Consider the following 7,883-nt stretch of genomic DNA (forward strand, 5'->3'; position numbering starts at 1 on the left):
AAAGTCGTAATTTCAAACTGCGAATACGTGCAGAGAGCCAGAATTTGGCTCCAAAATATGGCTCAGGCGTCGAAATTGGGATATATGGGATATTTTGAAAACTGCACGGGAGTTTGTGCTAAATGTGACTCACTGATGCTTTCAGAACTTGGCATATGTTGGGTATAAAAAGTCGTAATTTCAAACTGCGAATACGTGCAGAGAGCCAGAATTTGGCTCCAAAATATGGCTCAGGTGTCGAAATTAAGATATTTGGGATATTTCGAAAACTGCAAGGGAGTTTGTGCAAAATGTGACTCACTGCCGCTTTCAGGACTTGGCATATGTTTGGTAAAAAAAGTCGTAATTTCAAACTGCGAATACGTGCAGAGAGCCAGAATTTGGCTCCAAAATATGGCTCATGCGTCGAAATTGGGATGTTAGAGATATTTTGAAAACTGCAGTGAGGTTTGGGACAAATATGACCAAACGTCGCTTTCAGTACTTGCCCACCAAACACACACCGAAACTACAACGTTGGTACAACGTTCGAGCAAGTTTTAACACCAAACCAGTTATAACAACCAATATAGCAAGTTGTAACAACGTTCTGATACGTCATAAACATGTTAAGCCAAGATGTAACAACTTTATTACAAGTTGTAACAAGCGGAAAATAGAGACAGTTTCGGTTTGTGTTTCCAGGGCATGGCATATGTTGGGTATATAAAGTCGTAATTTCAAACTGCGAATACGTGCAGAGAGCCAGAATTTAGCTCCAAAATATGGCTCAGGCCTCGAAATTGGGATGTTTTGGATATTTTGAAAACTGCAGGGGGGGTTTGGGACAAATGTGACCAAACGCCGCATTCAGTACTTGGCATATGTTGGGTATAAAAAAGTCGTAATTTCAAACTGCGAATACGTGCAGAGAGCCAGAATTTGGCTCCAAAATATGGCTCAGGCGTCGAAATTGGGATGTTTGGGATATTTTGAAAACTGCAGTGAGGTTTGGGACAAATATGACCAAACGTCGCTTTCAGTACTTGGCATATGTTGGGTATATAAAGTCGTAATTTCAAACTGCGAATACGTGCAGAGAGCCAGAGTTTGGCTCCAAAATATGGCTCAGGCCTCGAAATTGAGATGTTTGGGATATTTTGAAAACTGCAGGGGGGATTGGGGCAAATGTGACCAACACAGCTTTCAGTAATTGGCATATGTTGGGTATAAAAAGTCGTAATTTCAAACTGGGAATACGTGCAGAGACCCAGAATTAGGCTCCAAATTACGGCTCAGGCCTCGAAATTAGGATGTTTGGGATATTTTGGAATCCGCAGAGAGATTTGGAACACATGTTACCAAACGCCGCTTTCAGTACATGGCATATGTTGGGTATAAAAAGTCGTAATTTCAAACTGGGAATACGTGCAGAGACCCAGAATTTGGCTCCAAAATATGGCTCACGCCTCAAAATTGGAATATTTGGGATATTTTGAAAACTGCAGGGGAGTTTGTGCAAAATATGACTCACTGCCGCTTTCAGTGCTTGGAAAATGTTGGGTATAAAAAGTCATAATTTTAAACTGCGAATACGTGCATAGAGCCCGAATTTGGGTCTAAAATATTGCTCAGTCCTCGAAATTGGGATGTTTGGGATATTTTGAAAACTGCAGAGGGGGGGGGGGACAAATATGCCGAAACGCCGCTTTCAGAACTTGGCATATGTGGGGTATAAAAAGTCGTAATTTCAAACTGCGAATACGTGCAGAGAGCTTGAATTTGGTTCCAAAATATGGCTCAGGCCTCGAAATTGGGATGTTTGGGATATTTTGAAAATAGCTGGGAGGTTTGGGACACATGTGACCAAACGCCGCTTTCAGTACTTGGCATATGTTGGGTATAAAATGTCGAAATTTCAAACTGCGAATACGTGCAGAGAGCTTGAATTTGGCTCCAAAATATGGCTCAGGCCTCGAAATTGGGATGTTTGGGATATTTTGAAAATAGCTGGGAGGTTTGGGACACATGTGACCAAACACCGCTTTCAGTACTTGGCATATGTTGGGTATAAAAAGTAATAATTTCAAACTGCAAATACGTGAAGAGAGCCAGAATTTGGCCTCAAAATATGGCTCAGGCCTCGAAATTGAGATGTCTGGGATATTTTGAAAACTGCAGGGGGGATTTGGGACAAATGTGACCAACGTCGCTTTCAGTACTTGGCATATGTTGGGTATAAAAAGTCGGAATTTCAAACTGCGAATACGTGCAGAGAGCCAGAATTTAACTACAAAATATGGCTCAGGCCTCGAAATAGGGATGTGTTGGATATTTTGAAAACTGCAGGGGGGTTTTGGACAAATGTGACCAAACGCAGTTTTCAGTAATTGGCATATGTTGGGTATAAAAAGTCGTAATTTCAAACTGCGAATACGTGCAGAGAGCCAGAATTTAGCTCCAAAATATGGCTCAGGCCTCGAAATTGGAATGTTTGGGATATATTGACAACTGCTGGGAGGTTTGGGACCAATGTGACCAAACGCCGCTTTCAGTACTTGGCATATGTTGGGCATAAAAAGCATTAATTTAAAACTGCGAATACGTGCATAGAGCCAGAATTTTGCTCCAAAATATGGCTCAGGCCTCGAAATTGGGATGTTTGAGATATTTTGAAAACTATAGGGGGGATTGAGACAAATGTGACCAAACGCAGCTTTCAGTACTTGGCATATGTTGGGTATAAAAAAGTGGTAATTTCAAACTGCGAATATGTGCAGAGAGCCAGAATTTGGCTCCAAAATATTGCTCAGGCCTCCAAATTGGGATATTTGGGATATTTCGAAAACTGCAGGGGAGTTTGTGCGAAATGTTGCTCACTGCCGTTTTCAAGACATGGCATATGTTGGGTATAAAATGTTGTAATTTCAAACCGCGAATACGTGCATAGAGCCAGAATTCTTCTCCAAAATTTGGCTCAGGCCTCAAAATTGGGATGTTTGGGATATTTTGGAAACTGCAGGGGGGGTTTGGGACAAATGTGACCAAACGCCGCTTTCAGTACTTGGTATATGTTGGATATAAAAAAGTCGTAATTTCAAACTGCGAATACTTGCAGAGAGCCAGAATTTGGCTCCAAAATATGGCTCAGGCCTCGAAATTGGGATGTTTGGGATATTTTGAAAACTGCAGGGGGGATTGAGACAAATGTGACCAAACGCCGCTTTCAGTACTTGGCATATGTTGGGTATAAAAAAGTGGTAATTTCAAAGTGCGAATACGTGCAGAGAGCCAGAATTTGGCTCCAAAATATTGCTCAGGCCTCGAAATTGGGATATTTGGGATATTTCGAAAACTGCAGGGGAGTTTGAGCAAAATATGACTCGCTGCCGCTTTCAGAACTTGGCATATGTTGGGTATAAAATGGAGTAATTTCAAAACGAGAATACGTGCATAGAGCCAGAATTTGGCTCCAAAATATGGCTCAGGCCTCGAAATTGGGATGTTTGGGATATTTTGAAAGCGGCAGGGGGGGTTTGGGACAAAGGTTACCAAACGCCGCTCTCAGTACTTGTCATATATTGGGTATAAAAAAGTCGTAATTTCAAACTGCGAATACGTGCAGAGAGCCAGAGTTTGGCTCCAAAATATGGCTCAGGCCTCGAAATTGGGATGTTTGGGATATTTCGACAACTGCAGGGGAGTTTGTGCAAAATGTGACTCACTGCCATTTTCAGTACTTGGCATGTGTTGGGTATAAAAATCGTAATATTAAACTGCGAATACGTGGAGAGAGCCAGAATTTGGCTCCATAATATGGCTCAGGCCTCGATATTGTGATGTTTGGGATATTTTGAAAACTGCAGGTAGGTTTGGGACAAATGTGACCAAATGCCACTTTCAGTACTTGGCATATGTTGGGTATAAAAAGTCGTAATTTCAAACTGCGAATACGTGCAGAGAGCCAGAATTTGGCTCTAAAATATGGCTCAGGCCTCGATATTGGGATATTTGAGATATTTCAAAAACTGCAGGGAAGTTTGTACAAAATTTGACTCACTGCCGCTTTCAGGAATTGGCATATGTTGGGTATAAAAAGTCGTAATTTCAAAGTGCGAATACGTGCATAGAGCCAGAATTTGGTTAAAAAAAATGGCTCAGGACTCGAAATTGGGATATTTGGGATATTTTGAAAACTGCAGGGGGGTTTGGGGACAAATGTGACCAAATGCCGCGTTCAGAACTTGGCATATGTTGGGTATAAAAAAGTCGTAAATTCAAACTGCGAATACTTGCAGAGATCCAGAATTTGGCTCCAAAATATGGCTCAGAACTCGAAATTGGGATATTTGGGATATTTCGAAAACTGCAGCGGAGTTTGTGCGAAATGGTTCTCACTGCCGCTTTCAAGACTTGGCATATGTTGGGTATAAAATGTCGTAATTTCAAACCGCGAATACGTGCATAGAGCCAAAATTTGGCTCCACAATATGGCTCAGGCCTCGAAATTGGGATGTTTGTGATATTTTGAAAACTGCAGGGAGGGTTTGGGACAAATGTTACCAAACGCCGCTTTCAGTACTTGGTATATGTTGGGTATAAAAAAGTTGTAATTTCAAACTGCGAATACGTGCAGAGAGCCAGAACTTGGCTCCAAAATATGGCTCAGGCCTCGAAATTGGCATGTTTGGGATATTTTGAAAACTGCAGGGAGGTTTGGGACAAATGTGACCAAATGCCCTTTTCAGTACTTGGCATATGTTGGGTATAAGAAGTCGTAATTTTAAACTGCGAAAACGTGCAGAGAGCCAGAATTTGGCTCCAAAATATGGCTCAGGCCTCGAAATTAGTATGTTTGGGATATTTTCGAATCCGCAGGGAGATTTGGAACACATGTTACCAAACGCCACTTTCAGTACATGGCATATGTTGGGTATAAAAAGTCGTAATTTCAAACTGCGAATACGTGCAGAGAGCCAGTATTTGGCTCCAAAATATGGCTCACGCCTCAAAATTTCAATATTTGGGATGTATTGAAAACTACAGGAAGGTTTGGGACCAATGTGACCAAACGCCGCTTTCAGTACTTGGCATATGTTGGGTATAAAAAGTCGAAATTTAAAATTGCGAATACGTGGAGAGAGCCAGAATTTGGCTCCAAAATATGGCTCACGCCTCAAAATTGGAATATTTGGGATATTTTGAAAACTGCAGGGTAGTTTGTGCAAAATATGACTCACTGCCGCTTTCAGTACTTGGCAAATGTTGGTTATAAAAAGTCGTTATTTAAAACTGCGAATACGTGCAGAGAGCCAGAATTTGGCTCCAAAATATGGCTCAGGCCTCGAAATTTAGATGTTTGGGATATTTTGAAAACTGCAGGGGGGATTGGGAAAAATATGACCAAACGCCGCTTTCAGTACTTGGCATATGTTGGGTATAAAAAAGTCGTAATTTCAAACTGCGAATACGTGCAGAGAGCTAGAATTTGGCTCCAAAATATGGCTCAGGCTTCGAAATTGGGATATTTTGGATATTTCGAAAACTGCATGGGAGTTTGTGCAAAATGTGACTCACTGCAACTTTTAGGACTTGGCATATGTTGGGTATAAAAAGTCATAATTTTAAACTGCGAATACGTGCATAGAGCCCGAATTTGGGTCTAAAATATTGCTCAGTCCTCGAAATTGGGATGTTTGGGATATTTTGAAAACTGCAAAGGGGGGGGGGGACAAATATGCCGAAACGCCGCTTTCAGAACTTGGCATATGTTGGGTATAAAAAGTCGTAATTTCAAACTGCGAATACGTGCAGAGAGCTTGAATTTGGTTCCAAAATATGGCTCAGGCCTCGAAATTGGGATGCTTGGGATATTTTGAAAATAGCTGGGAGGTTTGGGACACATGTGACCAAACGCCGCTTTCAGTACTTGGCATATGTTGGGTATAAAAAGTCGTAATTTCAAACTGCGAATACGTGCAGAGAGCTTGAATTTGGCTCCAAAATATGGCTCAGGCCTCGAAATTGGGATGTTTGGGATATTTTGAAAATAGCTGGGAGGTTTGGGACACATGTGACCAAACACCGCTTTCAGTACTTGGCATATGTTGGGTATAAAAAGTAATAATTTCAAACTGCAAATACGTGAAGAGAGCCAGAATTTGGCCTCAAAATATTGCTCAGGCCTCCAAATTGGGATATTTGGGATATTTCGAAAACTGCAGGGGAGTTTGTGCGAAATGTTGCTCACTGCCGTTTTCAAGACATGGCATATGTTGGGTTGTTGTAATAAAATGTTGTAATTTCAAACCGCGAATACGTGCATAGAGCCATAATTCTTCTCCAAAATTTGGCTCAGGCCTCGAAATTGGGATGTTTGGGATATTTTGGAAACTGCAGGGGGGTTTGGGACAAATGTGACCAAACGCCGCTTTCAGTACTTGGTATATGTTGGATATAAAAAAGCCGTAATTTCAAACTGCGAATACTTGCAGAGAGCCAGAATTTGGCCCCAAAATATTGCTCAGGCCTCGAAATTGGGATGTTTGGGATATTTTGAAAACTGCAGGGGGGATTGGGACAAATGTGACCAAACGCCGCTTTCAGTACTTGGCATATGTTGGGTATAAAAAAGTGGTAATTTCAAAGTGCGAATACGTGCAGAGAGCCAGAATTTGGCTCCAAAATATTGCTCAGGCCTCGAAATTGGGATATTTGGGATATTTCGAAAACTGCAGGGGAGTTTGAGCAAAATATGACTCGCTGCCGCTTTCAGAACTTGGCATATGTTGGGTATAAAATGGCGTAATTTCAAAACGAGAATACGTGCATAGAGCCAGAATTTGGCTCCAAAATATGGCTCAGGCCTCGAAATTGGGATGTTTGGGATATTTTGAAAGCGGCAGGGGGGTTTGGGACAAAGGTTACCAAACGCCGCTCTCAGTACTTGTCATATATTGGGTATAAAAAGTCGTAATTTCAAACTGCGAATACGTGCAGAGAGCCAGAGTTTGGCTCCAAAATATGGCTCAGGCCTCGAAATTGGGATGTTTGGGATATTTCGACAACTGCAGGGGAGTTTGTGCAAAATGTGACTCACTGCCATTTTCAGTACTTGGCATGTGTTGGGTATAAAAATCGTAATATTAAACTGCGAATACGTGGAGAGAGCCAGAATTTGGCTCCATAATATGGCTCAGGCCTCGATATTGTGATGTTTGGGATATTTTGAAAACTGCAGGTAGGTTTGGGACAAATGTGACCAAATGCCACTTTCAGTACTTGGCATATGTTGGGTATAAAAAGTCGTAATTTCAAACTGCGAATACGTGCAGAGAGCCAGAATTTGGCTCTAAAATATGGCTCAGGCTTCGATATTGGGATATTTGAGATATTTCGAAAACTGCAGGGAAGTTTGTACAAAATTTGACTCACTGCCGCTTCCAGGAATTGGCATATGTTGGGTATAAAAAGTCGTAATTTCAAAGTGCGAATACGTGCATAGAGCCAGAATTTGGTTAAAAAAAATGGCTCAGGACTCGAAATTGGGATATTTGGGATATTTTGAAAACTGCAGGGGGGTTTGGGACAAATGTGACCAAATGCCGCGTTTAGAACTTGGCATATGTTGGGTATAAAAAAGTCGTAATTTCAAACTGCGAATACTTGCAGAGAGCCAGAATTTGGCTCCAAAATATGGCTCAGAACTCGAAATTGGGATATTTGGGATATTTCGAAAACTGCAGCGGAGTTTGTGCGAAATGGGACTCACTGCCGCTTTCAAGACTTGGCATATGTTGGGTATAAAATGTCGTAATTTCAAACCGCGAATACGTGCATAGAGCCAAAATTTGGCTCCACAATATGGCTCAGGCCTCGAAATTGGGATGTTTGTGATATTTTGA

The sequence above is a fragment of the Procambarus clarkii genome, chromosome 73, assembly GCF_040958095.1.
Source record: "Procambarus clarkii isolate CNS0578487 chromosome 73, FALCON_Pclarkii_2.0, whole genome shotgun sequence".
NCBI lineage: Eukaryota > Metazoa > Arthropoda > Malacostraca > Decapoda > Cambaridae > Procambarus > Procambarus clarkii.